Source organism: Gopherus flavomarginatus, chromosome 2 (assembly GCF_025201925.1).
Source record: "Gopherus flavomarginatus isolate rGopFla2 chromosome 2, rGopFla2.mat.asm, whole genome shotgun sequence".
Lineage (NCBI taxonomy): Eukaryota > Metazoa > Chordata > Testudines > Testudinidae > Gopherus > Gopherus flavomarginatus.
Window position 1 is genome coordinate 9,402,978 of NC_066618.1, and position 20,640 is coordinate 9,423,617.

A 20,640-nucleotide genomic window follows, 5' to 3' on the forward strand; every position below is an offset into this window, starting at 1 on the left:
ATATGCTGCCCTGGTGCCTCATGGGAGTTGTAGTTCAGGTACCTCATGGCCCAATTTCTCCTCTCTAGGCTGGGTTACCTGGTCTAATAACATCTCCCATGATGCCTTTTGTGGCTTTCAGTCAATTTTGGGGTCTGATTTTTTGAACAAAAAAAAATGCGTGTGGAAAGCAGACACTTTCCGTGAAAAACTGAGTTTAGCTGAAAACCCAATTTTTCATCTAAACAGTTCTGATGGAAAATTTCCCACCAGCCCTTTCCTCCGATGCTGGGGCTGTGAGCTGGGCTGGCGGAGAGCTACTACATACCAACCAGGCAGCCTCGCTGCACAGGAGAGCCTGTTCCAACCACTTTAAGGCTCCCACTATGCTACTGGAGTGGCTCACAGCATCCTTAGCATACGTCAGGCCTGCTGTCTTCAGAGCACTTTACAGCTTTACCCCCTTGGTTCTTTGTTTCAGCCGATCAAAAATCCACCACAATGAAGTTATGAGCTAAGAGCATGCCCAGGAGAATCTAAGTCTGCCTGCTGAGAGGCATACATGCCGGATTGCTGGCCTCCCCCGCCCAAACACACAGCACTAGCTTATCTCAGTTAATAGAACTGTTGTGTTTTTTATTCGCAAGCCACGGATTAAAGACGCCTCCTAATAACTGCGCTGAGAAACGCAAGCAGCAATGGGCTCCCAGCGAAAGTAATTCCAGCCGTTATCTGTGAGGGGAAATTATCTTCCAGCTTCTTGTGGTCCTGGCAGAGGGGCAGCGGGGAGAGATTTAGTCAGAATATGTAAGTGATCTAGAACTCTGGATGAAGATTTCAGATGCTGGAAAGATGAACCCTTTCCCTACCCCAGGTACAAGGTATCACTAAGGCAATGATCTCCCTGGTAGGTACGTACGTATGTATGTAAGTGTGTGTGTGTGTGTGTGAGAGAGAAACAGCCCAAATACTCAATTCAATTAAGAACTGGTGACTTTAAGCCTAACAAGACATTTTCAAATTTTACTCATTAGCCTGAGGACAAATAAAGGAAATACACACACATGCGCGGCCCCTACTCACCCTGTGAAACTCACTGTTGCAGGAGAGCAAGTATAAGACTACAGCTAGTTTGTTTAAGAAGGGCTAAGTCATTCTTATGACCAATAACTTTTACAATCGTGCAGGAGAAGATCAAGGTGATCAGATTTCATGCTTCAGGATGGAAGCTGTTGTTCACCAGGGTCAGGAAGAAAATATTTCACCACCACGGAGCACAGCATTGCACAGCTGGCTAGGTGCTTCATGAAGTGTTCTTGCTGTTGGAGAAGCACACAGCTCTACCTAATCCTTCACCACCTGTGACCACACCACTGCCACCAAGAAGGCCCAGTGCTTGGACAAAATCAGCTCATGGAGGAAGAACAGCTGACTAAAGCTGAAACTGAGCAAGACAGAGGTCAGTCTGCTGGTGGGCAGAGGAACGCATTTTGAAGAGTCAGCTGCCAGCACAGGGCAGTCTCCTTTGGTTAAAAGTACACCTCCACAATTGGTCAATTCAGTCCGTGGTTTGGGAGAACTCCTGAATTCCTTGCTGATGCTGAGCTCTCACAGAGCAGCATCCATGAGTAATGCTTTCTATCATCTCTGGTTGGCTCGGAGGCTTGGTCCTATCCTGGCAGAAGGTGACCTAGCCTCAGTTATTCCCGCTTCCATCACCTCTCAGCTGCTCTATAGCAATGTGATATACCTGGGCATGAAAACTTCAGTGGTTACGAAACTCCAACTAGAACAGAACGCTGCATGTTTCCTCAGCAACACAGACTACCGTGAACTATCCAGCTTGTCCTCTGCTCTCTACACTGGGAGAAGACCAACTCAATCTTCAAGGTCTCAGTCCTCATCTTCAAGGCGCTCAGTGGCCTGTGCCCTGGATATCTAGAAGTCCATCTAAAGCTCCACGATGAAGACCATGGTCAACAACGCTGCTCCTCTGACACAATGGAACTCTCTACGATCAGGGTAAAGCTTGTCTGCAGGAGAGAGATTTCTGAGGGGCTCGTTTGAGACTGTGAAATGAACTCCCTCGAACTAAGGGCCGTTTCAAACCTCACCACCTTATGCTCCCAGTGTGAGGCGCATTTCTTAGACCTCGCCTTCTCTAATATAAAACACAGCAACAGGTAGCTATATTAAAAAAAAATTACAAAAACTGCATACACTTCTACCCCAGGGAGAGGCTGAGGGAACAAACAACACGTGACTGATGTTAGTCACTTAATGCACGACTGGAAGACATTCAGATACTACAGTGATGAGCGCAGTTTAAGAACCTACATAGAACAGAAGAGACTGAATGAACTGGCACAGGGAAAGTGCCTCCAGATCAAAATTGAGGCACATTGGCCATAAAGCCAGGGTAGAACCAAACCAAACCACAAGAGATCCAGAGGAAGCTAATGGCTCACGTTCACGGTGGAAAGGCCAGAAGGGATCGTTGTGATCATCTAGGTTCACTCCTGTGTAACAAAGGCCACCAAAGTTCGCCCAGTAATTCCTGAATCAAGCCCAGTAACTTGCGGCTATGCTAGGGCGTTACTTTTAGAGAGACGTCCTATCCGGATTTAAATAAAATAGTAATAATCCCCAGCGCTGAGACAGCACTTGTCATCAATGGATCTCAAAGCCCTTTGCAAAGGAGGTCAGTATCAATATCCCCCTTTTACAGATGGGGAAACTGAGGCGGACGGAGAAGCGAGTTGCCCAAAGTCACTAGCAAGCCAGCCGCAGAGCCAGGAATAGAAACCCAGGTTTCCTGATTCTCAGTTCAATGTCTATGCACAAGGCAGCACCGACCAAGACTCCAGGTAGTAGATCATCTCCCACGGCACCTGGTGAGCTCTTCTAAGAGCTAGGAGTTTTTCAGCCACCAGTTCAGTGAGGCATCAATTGCACTGGGAGGCTAAAAAGAATTAAAATAAAACCTCTCTCCGTTGAAGAGCAGCACATGATGTGGCCACATTCCCAGGTATATAGAGTGCCTGGGTATGCAAGACCCTCCCTGCAGAGGAAAGAGTCATCCAGAGCACTGACCCTTGTCAGCAGTTTCAGCAAAGCCTCCAAGAGCTGAATGGACCCTGAGGACTGAACTCCCTTCCTGGCTTTTCAAGAGCATGTTGGCTGGCAGGGCAGCGTGGGTGCAGTTTGTTCTGCATTCCACCAGTCCTAGTCTGTGGCCAGCTGAGAGAACTCCCACTGCAGGGCCTTCCACACAGCTTCTGGAGGGTACATTTATAAGCAGGGTTATAAATGGTTCTGATGATGGACAGACGGAGATTTTTTTCCTTGTAGCGGAGCGGCTCCCCCACTCCAGCGGAAAAAGGGTTAAAGTCAGCCCTGGGAGAAGGTTGTGGCTGAGAACTGCTAAGCTGGGCTGATTGGGGAAATGCTGGCCTATATAAAAAGGCTGTGAGTCAGAGGCCCAAGAAGAGTCTCTCCCCAGGCTGGAAGACAGCAGGGCCTGGCTGCCTGCAGGAAGGGTACTGGGAGTGAAGCAGGACTGGGGAGAGCCAGAGGAGCTGGGGAGCTCCATGCTGGCAACTCCCCAGGCTGCAGGGCCTGATCCGAGGCCCATAGAGGTACTGGGAGGCAGAGGAAGGCAGCAGGTCCAAACCCCCTTGCCTATGAGTAGCTTTTACACTGCAGTCTGCCCCAGTGAGCGGGGCTTGGTGATGGCTGGCAGTAGCCCAGACTGAGGCAAGGTGGGGATTAGAGAGTTGGGGGTTTCCCAGAGAAGGGAGACCCATAGAGACTGGTGGGGGTATTGCCAGGGGGCAGCCCCAGGGTAAAGGTGCACAGGGGTCTGGGAGGGACATGGAGCCAGCTACAAGTGGGACACTGGCCCTGAAGAGGGCGCTCCGGAGGCTGGAAAAGAACTAATTCCTGAGACAACCAGCAGGAGGCGCCGCAGGGGTGAGTTCCGCACGTCTACATTCCCCGACTCGTTAATCGTTTGAGAGGGGGCAGCGTGATTTTCCAGCTCGGAATTAACAGGGGAGAGCAGAGACCACATTCCACACAAACCTCGTCTGCTTCAGAAGCAGCTCTGAAGACCGAGGGCACGATTTTTATCTACACGATCGCCCTCTTGGCCCCACACTAGAGTAAACGGGGCCTTACAAGGAGAGTAAACTTATACCCACCTGAAGACTCCTATACACTGCCAGAGCGATGCCAAGGGGCATTGGCGTAAATGAGAATCCAGCCCCGAATGACTAGACAAGAGCAGCAGCATGCAAGTGCTATGCTCCTTCCTCCTTGACCTGGGCTGTGACACTGCGAGATCCGGGGGAAAAGCACCACCAGGCACACACCACATACTTCTTACACTAAGTCTGGGGAAAGTCACGAGAGAGCCAGCGTGCACCAATCACCGCAGGCATGCAGCAGGGACAGTATTCCTCTTGCTCAACCCAAGAGCTGGAATTCATAGTAAAAGACCTGAAGGTCAATTTTGGCTTCTTTCCTCAAACCACAAAAGGAACCGAATGAGCATGTAGGCTTGTAGTGATTTCAGCTGCTTCCCTCCCCTGCTACCACTTAGTGTCTCTGAGCTTAGCACGATCAGAACCTCAGCGGTGCTCAATGTTCGATACGGCAAGCCAGCCTGCATACTGCAGTGAAGTACTGCACCGTACACACGCCTATACACAGACACACATTACAGTGAGATAAACCTAAAGGCTGTAGGCAAGAAACAATTATTGTGTAAACACACACACGGGGAGCTGGGGCTAGAACGCTGGTCCTACAGTTCTAGAGGCTAAAAATTACAGGCCTTTATTACTTCAGGGCACCCTTAGGTGACAGTATCTATCCATCCCCGGCCAGTCTACATGGGAAAGTTTTTTCTATATAACCAAAGGTATGAATTCAACCAGAAATAGCCATCCTGGTGTAACCCCCCGTACACCACTTATTCTGGTGTAAGTGTACCTTTTTTTTCAGTTTAGCTCATGCTGCTTGGGACAGCATGTAAGTTAAACTAAGAACAACCCTTTTATAGCAGAATAACAGAGCAGCCATACGCTAGAGGGGTTGTTCTATACCAGTAGAACGATACTTGGATAACTGCTAAAACTTTCCCCCGTAGAAAAGCCCTTAGGCATTTATGCAGCCCTTATCCTTGGGGTATCTGAGAACCTTGCACTATTTACTGTATTTCTGCTCACAACACCCCGCTAAGGTGGGGAATGTATTATTCTCTCTAGTGAATATGGAATTGCCTTGTGAGAATTTATTACTGCTGCATGTTGGGCCTGGCTATTGGGATGGTGTTTTCTGTGTTTGGGTTTAAGTCTTTCTCACTCAGTCAAGAGTAGAGGGAAGAAGGAAAGGATGACCTAGACAGCTACCATCTGACACTGAAGACTGTTAAAGGGACAGTGTAAAGACTATTAGCCTAGTGATGCTAGCTCAATCCCTCACTAAGGCCATGTCTACATCTAAAATTTTGCAGCGCTGGTTGTTACAGCTGTATTAGTACAGCTGTATAGGGCCAGCGCTGCAGAGTGGCCACACTTACAGCAACCAGCGCTGCAAGTGGTGTTAGATGTGGCCACACTGCAGCGCTGTTGGGCGGCTTCAAGGGGTTTCGGGGAACGCGAGAGCAAACCGGGGAAGGAGACCAGCTTCGCCGCGGTTTGCTCTCGCGTTCCGCGAACCACCCTGCAAACCGCAGGGAAGGAGACCTGCTTGCTCGGGTTCGGGGAACGCGAGAGCAAACCGGGAAAGGAGACCAGCTTCGCCGCGGTTTGCTCTCGCGTTCCGCGAACCACCCTGCAAACCGCAGGGAAGGAGACCTGCTTGCTCGGGTTCGGGGAACGCGAGAGCAAACCGGGAAAGGAGACCAGCTTCGCCGCGGTTTGCTCTCGCGTTCCGCGAACCACCCTGCAAACCGCAGGGAAGGACACCTGCTTGCTCGGGTTCGGGGAACGCGAGAGCAAACCGGGAAAGGAGACCAGCTTCGCCGCGGTTTGCTCTCGCGTTCCGCGAACCACCCTGCAAACCGCAGGGAAGGAGACCTGCTTGCTCGGGTTCGGGGAACGCGAGAGCAAACCGGGAAAGGAGACCAGCTTCGCCGCGGTTTGCTCTCGCGTTCCGCGAACCACCCTGCAAACCGCAGGGAAGGAGACCTGCTTGCTCGGGTTCGGGGAACGCGAGAGCAAACTGGGAAAGGAGACCAGCTTCGCCGCGGTTTGCTCTCGCGTTCCGCGAACCACCGTGCAAACCGCAGGGAAGGAGACCTGCTTGTTCGGGGAACGCGAGAGCAAACCGCGGCGAAGCTGGTCTCCTTCCCCGGTTTGCTCTCGCGTTCCCCGAACCGCCGAGCAAGCAGGTCTCCTTCCCTGTGGTTTGCAGGGTGGTTCGCGGAACGCGAGAGCAAACCGCGGCGAAGCTGGTCTCCTTCCCCGGTTTGCTCTCGCGTTACCGGAACCACCCTGCAAACCGCAGGGACGGAGACCTGCTTGCTCGGGGTTCGGGGAACGCGAGAGCAAGCCGGGGAAGGAGACCAGCTTGATTACCAGAGGCTTCCTCAGGTATGCTGGGATACCTGCTTATTCCACGGAGGTCAAGAAAAGCGCTGATAAGTGTCTATACTTGATTACCAGCGCTGGATCACCAGCGCTGGATCCTCTACACCCGAGACAAAACGGGAGTACGGCCAGCGCTGCAAACAGGGAGTTGCAGCGCTGGTGGTGCCCTGCAGATGTGTACACCTCCTAAGTTGCAGCGCTGTAACTCCCTCACCAGCGCTGCAACTTTCTGATGTAGACAAGCCCTAAGTCTACCAGACTAGATCGACCAGCACGGGCCAAAGCTCACAAAGACTTGAATAAGCCTCCTGTAGGACAAAGAAAGCTGGCAAGATTTAACAGGACAGAGAGTGTCTTGGCGAGTGCAGGGGAAACCACAATCAGACCCAGGAACCCACTGGGTGCGTTTGGAGAATCTAGACCAGGAAGCCCTTCTGGGATGGTAGGTAAGATACATGTGTATAGGCTGGTTTGTGTCTGTTACAGCTGTCCCCCTGCTGCATTCCTTTTTCCCCTCTCCTTTCTGTTTGTCCTGTGTGGCCGCCCCTCCCGGCCATTGTGCTAACTAAAGTCGCAGCCCTATTCATAGGAATGGCTTGTATAGACTAACTGAAGCCATTGCTCTGCCTAGGGAGGGGGCTTCTTGCTTCTTTGTTTGGCTCCTTTGTTCAGACCTGGGCTCAGTGTGGGGGACGCTGCCCAGAAATGCAAGCCCTGAAGTGGCCAACTAATTAAGCATATGAGTCATACCTGTGGCTCAGAACATGCCCAGGCATGCCTATGCTTACCTGCAGCCTTTCCCTGCCTTCTCTTCTGCCCTGTATCAAGAGGAGCCAATCAAAAGTACTGGTGGGAAACTGCCTGAGTTTGCCTTTAAAGCCAGACATTTTCTGATCAGACCTCGGAGGTCCTTGCTTTGCCACCTGGTCTGATCAGCTAGGGGTCTTTGGGGGGCCCTCTCCCCGCTCTCGTTTGTTTTTGAGCATACCCTCGTTTTTAAACTCCCCTCCCACGACCAACGAATTTGTGCCTGGAGATCTCCTAATTATTGTAAGCGGATCGAGTCCTCTCTCCATCCTCCGATGCTACTGCTGTTCCTGCCTCTGTGCTTGCTGCTGTCCTGGGGATGGGTAAGAACTCCCTCTTGCAGACTCCCCCTGTCCTAGCTGCTGGCCTTGTTTCCCCAGCAGACAGACCCAAGCTAACTCCTTGGTCTGTATCTGTAATCTGTTTCTTGCTCCGCAGCGCCTTTGCTGTTAAAAATAAGCCTGTGCCGCTGCTAAGCTGTGCCTTCCTGGACTGTATCCTGGGCCGCCGGCTTGCAGCCGCCCCACTGCTGCAGCCACACCCCCCCCCGGGGGCTGTACCCTGGGCACACACCACTCTGCCCTCTGGAACTGCTCCCCCTCCCGATCAAAGAATCGGCATAGTGTAAGGTGCACCTATTAGAATCAGGTTCTTAGTCTAGATAAGTTGTAATTTCATTTTGTATAGATGTGGTTAAGTTAGGTTTAAGTAATTGTTTGTATTGTGCTCTGTAAGTTAGGTTTAAAAAGAATGGTTGCATTGTGTTCTGTTACTTGCTAATTTGTGTAGTCTTGGTTAAGTTAGATCATAAATAAGATTTTGCTGTGTTCTGTATAATTGTGGTTAAGTCTGTCTTCCCGCTGCCCTAACCCACCCACCCCTAAGCTTGCCCGTGTCTCCCCCCGAGCTCCCCAGTCACTCGTTGCAGTCTCTCTGCTGTTTAAACTTGCAGCCTGTCTGCTCTCTGTGTCTCCCTGAGTTTAAATCTCCCTCCGCAGCGCCTCTGCTTTTGGTCTCTGCTCCACCACGTGCTCCTCTTCCCCCATCCCCCAGCCTCATTCCTCTACCACTGCCTTTCTCTCTCTCTCTTTTAATCCCTTCCCCCACCTGTTCACCCCGCTCCTACTGCTGCCAAACCTCAATTGTATTACTGAAGTCTAGCATAAAACCCCATTGGTTACCCTTTTTCTCTCTCACACACCTCACATTTTACATTTACACCACTGTGACACATTTTTACCTAAAGTTGTTGGTTATTTAACACATTTTACCCATAATTGTTAGTTGGTTATATGCTGCTGTGACACACCCTTTACACAGAAATTGTTAGCTACCTGTTACATTTCTACTTCAGTGTTAATTGGTTACCAACTGTATTGTACCCCACTATTGAAACCCCCTATACTATTTACTAAAAGAAACCCCTCCCCAATTGTCTACCTTAACAAACCCCATACCCCTCACTATTGAATTTTCCCTGTTTTTGCATTTTCTTAATAAAGTTTATTTTGCACCCCACCAGTGCAATAGTTGTCCCCCAAGATCCCCTACCTGCTGGCAGGGTCAATTTGTTGATGTAAAATCATTTTTCCTCTAGTGCTTGCTCCTACTGTTAAATAAAAAGCACATGGTTTTAAGGTCACTGGCTCCCCATGGGAAGAAAAGCGGGTGCCTGCACCCAGTCGGACCTGCAGAGCAACATTCAGGTGGCGTCACCAGATCATGGTCTGAGAGGGAAAGAACGTGGAACTCCACCTGCAGACAGGAAACGGGCAAGAGGCCCAAGACCTGAGGCGTTGCCCTCAGGGGGCCGGAAGTGCAGCTTGCCCTGTAACCATGACATCCTCACTTTTGTCAGCAAGCCTTAGATTTCAAGGCCGGAAGGGTCCACTGTGATCATCTGGTCCGACCTCCTGCATCCCATAGACCGGAGAATGCCACCCCCCCGAAAAAAAAATTCCTAGAGCAGATCTTTCACAAAAACATCCTATCTTGACTTAAAAATTGCCAGTGATGGAGAATCCACCATGACCCTTAGTAAATTGTGCCTATGGTTAATTGCCTTGTCTATTTAGAGGTAGGGAATTTCCCCACTTTATCACTCAGCAAGTCTTTGATAAAGAAGGAAGTTGAACCCAGATCTCCCATGTCCCAGTCTAGCCCCCTAACCACTGCACTGTGCTACCTCAGACAGAAGTAATATATCCCTTGTCTACAAGTAGCCCACAGGATGACATCACTCGCTCATACACCCAACGCTAGTACGTCACAGCATATACTAGCTTCTAATTTTTACTAGGTTACGTTTCCCATTTTTTCCCCCACACACACTTCACTTCAGTGCTAAGTTACGTGGCTACTTTATCCAACATGGTTTCTCTCACTGTTATGGAAGATGGCATTGTCTTCTTGACCTCCTGGCCATAAGTACATACCTTTCAGAATGAGAGGGCCCCTGGCATGGCGAAGAGTTCAGAACCAGAAGTTTGGTCTTTTTTGCATCCATTAAATGAAGACTCAAAAGAAAAAAAAGCTGTAAGCAGGACAGTTTTCCTGAATGAAATCTGTGTTGTTAAGCAACTGGGATAACTTATCTTCTCATCCTCCGCACCTCTGCCCAGCAGGGTCAGCAAACCATCGGAACAAATCAATAGCGGCTTCTCAAGCTAATGGAAAATAACGAAAAATACAGCAGATGTTGCTCAGCCTCGTGAGTCAAGTCTGGTTTCTTTAGCCACCTGCCTGGGAACATTTTCACTCAGGGCTCCTAGTTCAGCCCCAGAATGGATTTATTGAAGTCGGTGGGGGTTTTGGTGCTCACTTGAAGAGCAGCTGGCCAAGCTTCCTCTATGTTCTTGGACAGAGAACAGGGCGCAGCACAAGTTCCCGCAGCGGTCTCTCAAAAGGTGCTGCATTCTGCCTGCCAAACCCACACACCTGTTAAAGGCAATTACACAATTACAGTACATAACACGCCGACTCTTTATTTAACTCATTGTCAGCCCTGGTTAGGATGATTTAAGTTGTTGTATTTCTTGTTGCCTAAGGCGAGGCATCACCTGGAAAAATTTTAAAGTTATGCTGCAGCTGTTTAGTAGCAGCCCGAGGCTAGAGAACCACATAATTGGTTGCTCCCTTTCTAGCTGTATTTTCCTTTCCTTTTGAATAGTAAAAGTCCCTAAATCCTACAATGTGTCTTGCAGCTCTGGAGCAGTGCCAGACGGGGGTCTAATCACCCCCAGCAAGAGAGAAACCCCTCCATCCTAAGCGTCTGCCACCTGTCCACAGCAAGTACGGCACAGGGTATTTAAGCAGCGACTCTAGGAATAGATTCATACAGTCTAAGGCAGCGGTTCTCAAACCTTTCTGCTGGTGACCCCTTTCACACAGCAAGACTCTGAGTGTGACCCCCCTTATAAATTAAAAACACTTTTTAATATCTTTAACACCATTATAAATGCTGGATGCAAAGCGGGATTTGGGGTGGAGGCTGACAGCTCGCAACCCCCCATGTAATATCCTTGCGACTCCGTGAGGGGTCCCGACCCTCAGTTTGAGAACCCCTGTTCTAAGGCCAGACAGGACCATGGTGACCATCTAGTCTGACCTCCTGCATAACACGGGCCATAGAACCTCACCCGATTTCTGCATCAAGCCCTGTTTGAGCTATAGCAACTCTTTTAGAGAGACCGCAGTCTTGACTTAAAGACCAGAAGCCATGGAGACTCCACGGTGTTCCTAGATAAGTCATTCCAATGGCTGGCTAGCGAACAGGAGCAGCAAACAGGGGAGTTCTACAAGGGAGGCAGATATACCTAACAAACATATTATCAATTTAGGCCAATAACACTCCCCCCGCAAAAAAATAAGAACAAACAAAGACCCCTGCAAGCATAAAAATAATCCAGCAGCAAAGTGGGGGCTGTCCAGTTTACTGCAGCAAATGCAACATGTGCAATTACCTGCCTTGTGGGCAGGTGTGTGCATTTGGTGTAGGTAACTCACGGCCCTCAGAGACCGAGTACAGACTCTGGAGACTGGAGTGGCTGAACTGGAGGAGCTACAGGAGACAGAGAGGTACACAGAGGAGACTTTCTCAGACACACCAGAGTGGTCCCACCCCCAGACTGACACTTGTTTGAGAGGATAAAAGTCTTGTGGAAGAAGATCAAGCTGGAGTGGAGGAAATGATCCTATATCTGGGACTCTCCTTCCAGATGATGTCATGGTATCCTCTCGCACTGAGGATACCCCTCCGGGGGAAGGGACCCCCATTATTAGGAAGAGACAGGTAATAGGGGGATTGGATCATTAGAAATATAAATAGTTGGGTTTGTGATGACGGGGAGAACCGCATGGTGAACTGCCTGCTGGGTGCCAAGGTTGCAGCTCTATTGAGACATCTAGACAGACATCTAGGTCTGACCCATATTGGCCGCGCTTATGCTCTTATTCTTATGTAACGGTTAATTTCCCTCGCTGTTAAAAATTTGCACCTTATTTCTAGTCTGAAGCGTCAGCTTCCAGTCAAAGGATCTTATTATGCCTTTCCCTTATCACCTTCAAATCTGCTGCTGACAACCAGCGCTGCCCACTGCAGAGCACGAGATTCTCTCATATGCCAATAAAAGGACAGTTGTTCTGGGTGGGCCTGATCTGAGGCCCTTTACTGTTTATTATTTGCAATACAGTAATGTCTAGAAGTACTCCTGCTTGATGCTCTGCAAAGCACGTAATAAGACACAGTCCCTGCCCCAAACAGTGCACAATTTAAATAGGAAGGATGAGTAAAGGGGTCGGGGAGGGGAGAGGAAACAGTTCAAGGTCACACTGCAGTGCAGTGGAAGAGCTGGGAATGGAAACCCCCTCTCCTCCTATCCACTACGCAGCGCTGCCTTCCATATTTGACAGAAGAACATCTGACGCAGAGCTTGAGTTTTTTCATTTGAAATGTTTGAAGCGGGAAAGGGCTTTTGGGGCTTTTTGGGCAAAACAGAAATTTCAGTGGGAATTTGGAGTGGGGGAGGGAGTTGTTAAAAAAAACCAAAAACCTGAAAAAATTTCAATTTTTGGTCAGAAAAATTGTCAGGTTTTCAATGAAACGCTTTTGCAGCGTGTGGATGCGGGTCGCCTGCCAGGATTATCTGGGTACATCTCATTTAATGATTTAAAGCGGAGCCTCGGGCACTTCAGTCCTTCCTGTGGCACATAATAGCCTTCTGTGGGCGATAACACTTGGGTCTCATTCCGGTTGTTGGGTTCAGTGTGCGGGTGTTGGGTGGCAGTGGTGGCCTGTGAGCTACACGAGGTCAGGCTAGAAGATCTGGGGGTCCCTTCTGGCTTTAAACTCCATGACTCCATCTTTTTCATCAACATTTTTGATGGGAACAAAAATCATCTCTTGACGAGCTTGAGTGCGAGGGCCAGAAAGCGGGGACAGGACAGGCCAACCCATTCCATGGCTGCTTGGCTCCACTTTGACCCGTACAAAGGAGTCCTAGGGAATGTCCACATGGAGGGCCAGTACTCTCAGTAAGTGGAGAGGAACAAAGCTTTTCTTGCCCGTTTCCCTTTAGTGGCCTCGGGCATGGAACAGGAAGGGAAGAGGACCGGAAGCTTGAAGCAGCATGTCCATATTGATGGAAGCAAAATACCTGAGCCTGATTATATCTACCAGAAACTAAAAACAATCCGAGTCCAACCGCACTAAGAAATTGCTTAGAAAGTATTGGGGTCGGTTTAAAGAAAGATCCTAGTGCCCTCTAGGGGGGCAGGGAAAGAGCCAGGGTGGCATCCATCATCCACCCCGCTGCAGCTTATGAAGGCAGAAGCAGACGGGCAGGCTCTTTAGGAGAGTGACAGGTCTCACTGACAGTGCCTGACAGCTCTAGTTTCTGCCCCCAAAACTGCAAGCAGGTTGCAGACCCATGGTGAGATCTGTGGATCTATCTATGATGATAAACTGTTGTTGTTTTTTTAAAGGATCGTTACTTGGACAGTGCTGTGTGTGGCACTGTGTCATTACTAAAACAGGAATTCACTAGAATCTAGAGTGCAGACGGCTTGCCAGGGAAACACTTGAAATGCTATGTGGGGGGGACCCTACCTTACTGAAGGGACCTGTGTCACCCCACGTATAAGCCAACCTCCAGTTGAGTGAGGATGAAACTAACAAGCAAGTCAACCTCCACAGTTGCAGCCATCTCAGTACTGCCTTGCTCCTCGTGACCTTCTCTCCAGCCTCCCCAGAGATCTCCTGGCCCGGCAAGACTTGACCCTAAGCTTACCACACACATCCATTCCTCTTATTCAACTCTGGGTTACCGTAATTCACTCACATATCAGCCCCCACCACCCAGCTGAGGGCATAAGGGCCAGATCCTCAGCTGGTGCAAGTCAGCACAGCCAATGGAGCAACACCAGCTGAGGATCTTGCCCTTACATCGTCAAACAAGCCTCCAGCTGAGAAGAATTTGGATGCACTTTCTCCCAGCGCACCTGCTCTGCAATTTTCAGCGGGGCAATATTTCAGAGGACAGAGAAGGCTCAGGGACATCCTGTATTTCTACAGCACCCCAGCACTAAATCATGCAGCATCACGTCATCAGTGTCTGAGACCACCATCTGTAAGCTTCAGATTCGACCTAGCATGCTCCTTGGAGATGCTGTGCTCTGCAAAGGGAAACACAGCAGAGCTATGCAAAGAGCAGCTCTCCGAGTGTTACATTTCGCTCCAGTGCCGCAGTGCTTCATTTACTCAGGGGAGATGGGATGATTCACTTCATGCTCCCAGTGTTAGAAATAAATACTTCCCTCCCTCTTCTTGATCAATGGCCAATGAAAGATTCTTTCTGATGCCCACAGTGCTGCCAACTCTTGAAATTTTATACCAAGTTTTACAATAGTCTCTTAAAGTTCCCAGATCCTGGACTCATGTTGATACCCAAGAACCTCAGCTTTCATCTAAAAACAAAGACAAGTCTCTAGGCCTTCTGGTTGCAAAGAGAAGTGTGAAAACATGAACCCCAAAGGTTCAAACACCAGAAGAAAAATGCAAAACCCCTAAACATTTACTTTTTAAAAAAAATCTTGTGGTTTTTAAAGATAACCTCAAGATTACTGGAGGTCCAGCTGGCAATTTTTGAATGTGTGGGGTTGGCAATGCTGGGTCTAGGAACAGTTGCGCTGTTACTATTTGAACAGTGCTGTCGGCGTCCATGGTGCTGTGGAAACTACGAGGCCCAGCACCGGAGGAAGATACAGAATTTGGGCAGGGATTTTCAGGGACCACTGTGATCAGTTAGTGATCAGGGTCTGGCCGGGAGCAGGAAGTGACTGAACGGAGATCAGGGTTGGATGGGTGAACAGAAAAAGCAGCAATGATAATGAAAGACTCCTGCACTTTATCACACTTCCCCCATAGGCACAAAACACCCCTCAGATATTCTCTAGACCTTTGAAAATCCCATCTGATATGCAGATTTCCCTGCTGTGTGCAGGCTCAATACCATTGAACAACACTGACTCCCTGTTTAAAACAAAGAGACCCCAAACACACTGCAAAGGCCCAAGTCTGTACTAATCTCTTTTTCCTTTCGGATGAAAAAAAAAACTGACTCCAAGAAGTTAGGTGACCTGCCTAAGGTGATGACCCTTAGCAAGTCAGTAGGAAATCTATGGAAAGAACCCAGGAGTCTTGATTTCCAGTCCCATGCTAGAACCACCTTTCTTAGTGTGATGCTGCACCACCGTTTGCTTAACCTCACACTTCAGTTCTCGCTGGAAAAGGCCTTCGCTTCTCAACGACTTCTACCATCAATGATCCAGGACAAGCCAAGCTTATTCCTTGACCGTGACTAACTCCTGCTCAACATAGGGATTTCACCTAACCGTTTCCCCAGCTGGTTTCCCTCCTTTCTGACACACCCACATGCTGTTAACCTCCTCCGTTTTTGCTAGGCATTCAGCTGGTTTTATTCCCAGTTCTCATGGATGCACTCACCAGAGAAGCATCACTGACGGAAGTGCTAGCCAGGGACGATAGGCCAGCTCCGCGGACCAAGCGTCCCCTGAAAGTGGAGGCTGTGTTTTAACAAATTCTTTCTGCATACGTGAAATCCGTAACCCCATGCTCGAATTTTACCCCACCAGGCAGCTCTAATCAATCCCAGAATCAGTGATGACAACACACATCTTAGCTGCGTCCTGCCAATGACCTAAGCTTTGTTTTTCCGCAGCAGATTTGCTCATTATTGATATCAGATGCTTTCATGCTCTGTGACGTTGCACTCCATTTGGAATACATCCACGTGAGGGATAATCTGATAACCTGTTCCAACGGGCAATGCAACTTACTGTTCAAAAAATAATGGGTCCTGTTTCTAGTTTGGGATTTACTGACTTCATTTTCTGGCCACCGATCTTGTTATGCCTCCATCTCCTCCTTTTGATTCGTCTTTCAGTTTGGCAGGAACACGGCGACCCTGGCACAAGGGAACCTCCATCCGGTCCATAAACCAAAAGTCTGACTCAAGAGAAGCAACAACCCTGGGGAAGCAGTGGAAGCTGGCTGGAGCACCCTCCTGTCACTTTCACATAGCTGTGTTCTATGCAATGGACTTCGCCAGCCTCTGGAAATGCCAACACAAAATCAGTGCCTGGATTGACAGCCCCAGAGACCAAACAGCTCTCTATCCACAGAGCAAGTACAGCATGGACCGGAGCAGTGTTAACATCAATCCACAAATCCCAACCGCACCAAGACCTAGAGAGACACTGATTCCAATCTCCAGAACCCATCCAGGTCATGGAAACAATGGAAGGGGAGACGCTACTTTTAACTTATTTATTGTTAGGAGATACAGCCAGTGCAGCTCAGCTTAATTTATTCCCAAATACCAGTGCCGCAACTTTCATTGTCAACTCACCCTCCCTCGTCCTGGGGCACTCCCAGTCCAGTGCCACCAACTCAAGCCCAACTAGCTGCAAACAAATTGAAACAGGCAGCTTGCAAGACAGACAAAACTAAATCAGGGTCTGAACCCAATGCTTGGCATTGGCTTGAGTCTATGAATAAAAGGAAAGGCAAAGAAGAACCAGGGCAAGCGGTTTTTTGGCATCTCTCACTGGCAGTTAGTGCCCTCTGAGATCACCATGCCTCCTGCATTGGCGCTAATAGCTTTGCTGGCAATTTGTTTGGAGGGAGCTGGGTCAGTTTCCCACCCACCCACCACTTGGCCCGACTTGACACCACCGTCAAAATTTTATGGCTTCCCTAGATCTGCAAAGCTATTCCCAGGAACCCTAATAATTCTGTTCTGTTGCGGACCAATGTTAGACTTTAAATATTTGGGCAGGAGGGAAGGGTTTAATACATTCAACCCAGAGGGGCGGGAGGGAGTTATTAAAGCCACCTGCAGAAAGCAAGAGCAGCCGCCAGCATGTATTATGAAACGAGCTACAACAAAGAGCAGAGGCATAACTGCAGCTTGCCAGCACATGGAAATGGAGGAGATAAGATCACAGCCACACTCCTCCTGGCCAGTCCTATTGCATCACAGGATATGTGCCCCTCTGGACATCCTTCAGCCAAGGGATATTTGTGTTTATCATCATCCCAGGGCACAGTTCTAAGTGCTGAAATGCAGAAGTGGTCCTGATCACGGGAAGGTTAGAGCCCTCGGAGCTCTCATCAGCGTCTGGGGTAGCTGCGGGTGCTCAGAAACTCAGGCTCAGACCCTGGCTTTGTCTGCATGGAAGCCTCACAACATCCCCGGTAAGTCTAGTGACAGGTGTTCTGGCAAAGGATGAAAACCGGAGCGGCTTTTCCAGCATTTCTGTGCTGCCCATAAAGACGCTTGCACACGCTGAGATCTGGTCTCAGCAATACCTTGCTTTACTGTTTCACCCACCTTCAAGGATGCTTTTTGCTATTTTTAAGTTAAAGCTAGAGCTGGTTGAAAATTTGTGGATGGAAAATAGGGTTTTTGACTAAACTAAATGTGTAAAGTGTCTGCTTTGCACCAGAAAAATACATTTGAAATAAATTGAAGCCTGAAAACCTAAATAATGCAGCCAAAATCCAAAATATTTTAATTTGGTTATGTTGCTAGTGACTCATGGGTGTTGTAGTTTGTTTGCCTCATGTCCCCATTTTCCTTGATTTGCCAGGCTTCCCAGCTGGACCACATCTCCCATGATACACCACAACCTGGGACTCCCATGATGCACCACCTCTTCGCTCTAAAAGGATTGGATTACATCCTGGGAAATGCAGTCAGGCCATGCAGCTCAGCCTAGCGAGGGGAAGGAAATCACTAGGTATTGCAGAAGCCTTTCCAAATTGAAATTTTTCAGCTTTCAAATTTTCACTGAAAACACCCCAAACAATTTTCCAACTAGCTCTAGTTAAAACATAAGCTCACACTGAGTTTGTCCACTTCAATGTAACTATAGAACATTTCTTTAGAAAATATTTTTGTGTATATAAAGGAACTATAATTATTTATCTGGTAAGCAATCACATGGATTCTAACAGATCAGTTAGCAAATAGCATCCAACGGCAACCCCACAAATCTATTCCTCTTTCTTTTTAGATTAAGAAGAATTTTTATTCTGTTTTCCCAAACAAGAACAGCACATCAGGTTCTATGGCCAGTTTGCCTCAGGGAGTGCTGGATACAACAAGACAAAATTTGCAATCAGGTATTGCCAGAACAATATTAAAATAAAAGGGGAAAACATTATTATAAACATAATCAGATCAAATCATCGCTCGCTGTACTCAGTAGAAAACAATGAGTGCCTCATTAGCAAATAGACAGCATGGCAACTGGTGCCCTATGAATATGTACCAATGAACAGTCAGGATTGAGGGATTCAACCAAAGAATCACCTCTGACAATAAATTACTTTCTTCTCCCAGGAGAAATTTGTTCCAGAAGCAGCCTATGTGACTCTGTCTGCAATGATGGCATGTCCAATGAGCGTTTGTGGTTAGAGAGTTAATATTTTTTTCATACTATGCCTCATGAAAAGAAAAGATACTGTATTATTTTTGTTCTTAACTCTTGATCTGTAAATTCATCCTCCACTGCTGGATTATGTCAAACTTGCTGAGCAGGCCTTTCCTGATGCCAATTCGATCTAACCTTGAAAGGATCATGAAAATCCTGGAAACAAGATACATTTGCACGGGCGTGGACAGAATCTGTAACCAATCATCCAATCTAGACTGGAGACACCAGATTTCACTGATGTACCTGGAAACAGCTCTTAGGTACTGGGAGCATCCCAAGTTCTAACCCTGTCTTTAACTCCTTCTGCATGGTTGGGAAAGTTATTAAGATGTCTCAGGTGGAGAAGTCGTCCCAGATCCTCAAAGGTATTTAGGCGCTTAGCTCCCATTGAAATCAACAGGAGTTAGGTGCAGCCTGGTATTTCATATGTACCACGGCTGAATAAAACTTCAGCCCAACTTCTGTGACGGTATCACCGTGACAAATAGGACGAGTGGCTCTGTAAACCCAATGGATTAGAGACCTGCATGTCTGCTGCTGAGGGACCCCAGAGCTATCGTTAGGTCTGCAAGTGTGTCACGGTGGGGAAGAGAGTTAGGAATAGTGAGATTTTTCCATCTGGCCAGGACTTTTTTGCATGTGTCCATGACTCACGCTGCAGCGGTGGCTCCCGCGGCTCCTGTCCAGCAGGCCTGGGCCAGCTCCCCACTCCAGATGCTGTGACCTGGCACTCAGGATCGCAGCCCCACTCAGGTTTGGCCCAGTTGCCCCTCTGCCATGAAGGGTGCAGGGTCACAACACCCGGAGTGGGGAGCTGGGCCCAAGCCGGGGGGACACAGGAGCTGCTGCTGTCCATGCCTTGAGTGAGTGCGGGACAGGCTCACTCTCCAGCCCTCCTCACCCCGGGCCACCTCTCCCCTCAGCACGGGGCTGGGATTAAGCTTGCCAGGGCAGGGGGCACTGCTGAAGCAGTTGGTCCCTCCTCCTCTGCCAGGGTATTTTTATCAGAACTCGCGGAGCAGTCACAGACCCCGTTACTCTGACTGAATTTTCCAGGAGGGCACTGTGACTTCTGCCAAATCAGCAGCCCTAGCTGTCACCCATGCCACCTCTCTGATCAGTAAGCAAAAGCCGCTTGGTGTCGCGCCGTCACCCTCCAGTGGTGGCTGGGCCACAGGCGGGCTGATGGGCTGCGACGGCTTTGGCCAACAGACATGCTCGTGGCAGCCCTGCATTACTACACCTTGGTTTTGAGAGGTTCCTCACTCTTCTTCCCTCCCCTCAGAGGATCCGATGTGATCCAAGCACAGGAAACGGGGATCCAGGAACTCCCAGCCCTAGCTCCCATACAGACTGCTGCTGGAGCCTCTGTAAGGTCCTCAGCCTGCCTTCCTCAGGTCCCTTATCTGTAAAATATCTATCATGCTGCTTCCTTACCTATCACTGGGGAACATTAATCTTCACATAGGGTGACTAGATAGCAACTTGTGAAAAATCGGGACAGGGGGTGGGGAGTAATAGGCACCTATATAAGATAAAGCCCCAAATATTGGGACTGTCCCTATAAAATCGGGACATCTGGTCACCCTATCTTCCTACAGCATTTGGAGATGAACAATACAAGCACTAAACAGTCTTACTACTGACCACCGCACAGGTAGCTTTACTGTGGCAGGCAATGATATGAAAACAGCCTCGTGCTGCTGAAGTAACAGGCATGTGAGCACTGAAACCAAGAGGGCTGAAAGAGGACAACGCTAGAACTCTCTCTCCTAGAGCACAGGGAGCCAGACTGTGCCGGCTTGGAAGGGGAGAGGCGGCAGTTTGCATCCAGCTGGATCCAGGGGAGAGTGATGGGAAGAGGAGGCTACTTTGCAAGTCAGGAGAGATTCAAGAGGAGACTGTTACAAAGGAATATTTCTAAACCCAGAGGGCCAGAGCCTCAGCTACTGCAAACTGGCCCCAGCGCCACTGAAGTCAGTAGGGCTATGGTCATGAAGAGCAGCTGAAGATCTGCTCCAGGGGGCTTTAGAGGGCACAGTGGTGGTGAATGAGAGGCTCCTGCGTGTTACGCCCTTCATCCTTTCAGCGGCTCCTCCTCCTCCTTCTCTTCCCCCATACTGCAGTAATCCCAGAGGTCTTGGTTCTCAGACCCCACCTGCTCCCTACCTGTGGGTGACCTAACCTGCTTGCACTTTCATGCTGACCCTCAAATCTACCTCTCACCTCCACTTCTCAC

The 20,640-nt window shown here is 49.0% G+C and overlaps 2 protein-coding genes across 4 annotated transcripts in view; one reads left to right on the top strand and one right to left on the bottom strand.

Annotated features, from left to right (window-relative positions):
- The window catches only part of KLHL40 (kelch like family member 40), a 249,731-nt gene that overhangs the window by 64,019 nt on the left and 165,072 nt on the right, over positions 1–20,640 (top strand). The window lies entirely within an intron of this gene.
- ZBTB47 (zinc finger and BTB domain containing 47) overlaps positions 1–20,640 on the bottom strand; it is a 96,309-nt gene that overhangs the window by 32,231 nt on the left and 43,438 nt on the right. Inside the window, exon 2 of one of the 3 annotated variants that reach the window (XM_050942559.1) lies at positions 9,818–10,319. The exons of the other annotated variants lie outside the window; for them this stretch is intronic. The gene's annotated coding sequence lies outside the window, so the exon portion shown is untranslated. The remainder of the gene's footprint in view (positions 1–9,817; positions 10,320–20,640) is intronic. 3 annotated transcript variants of the gene reach the window in all.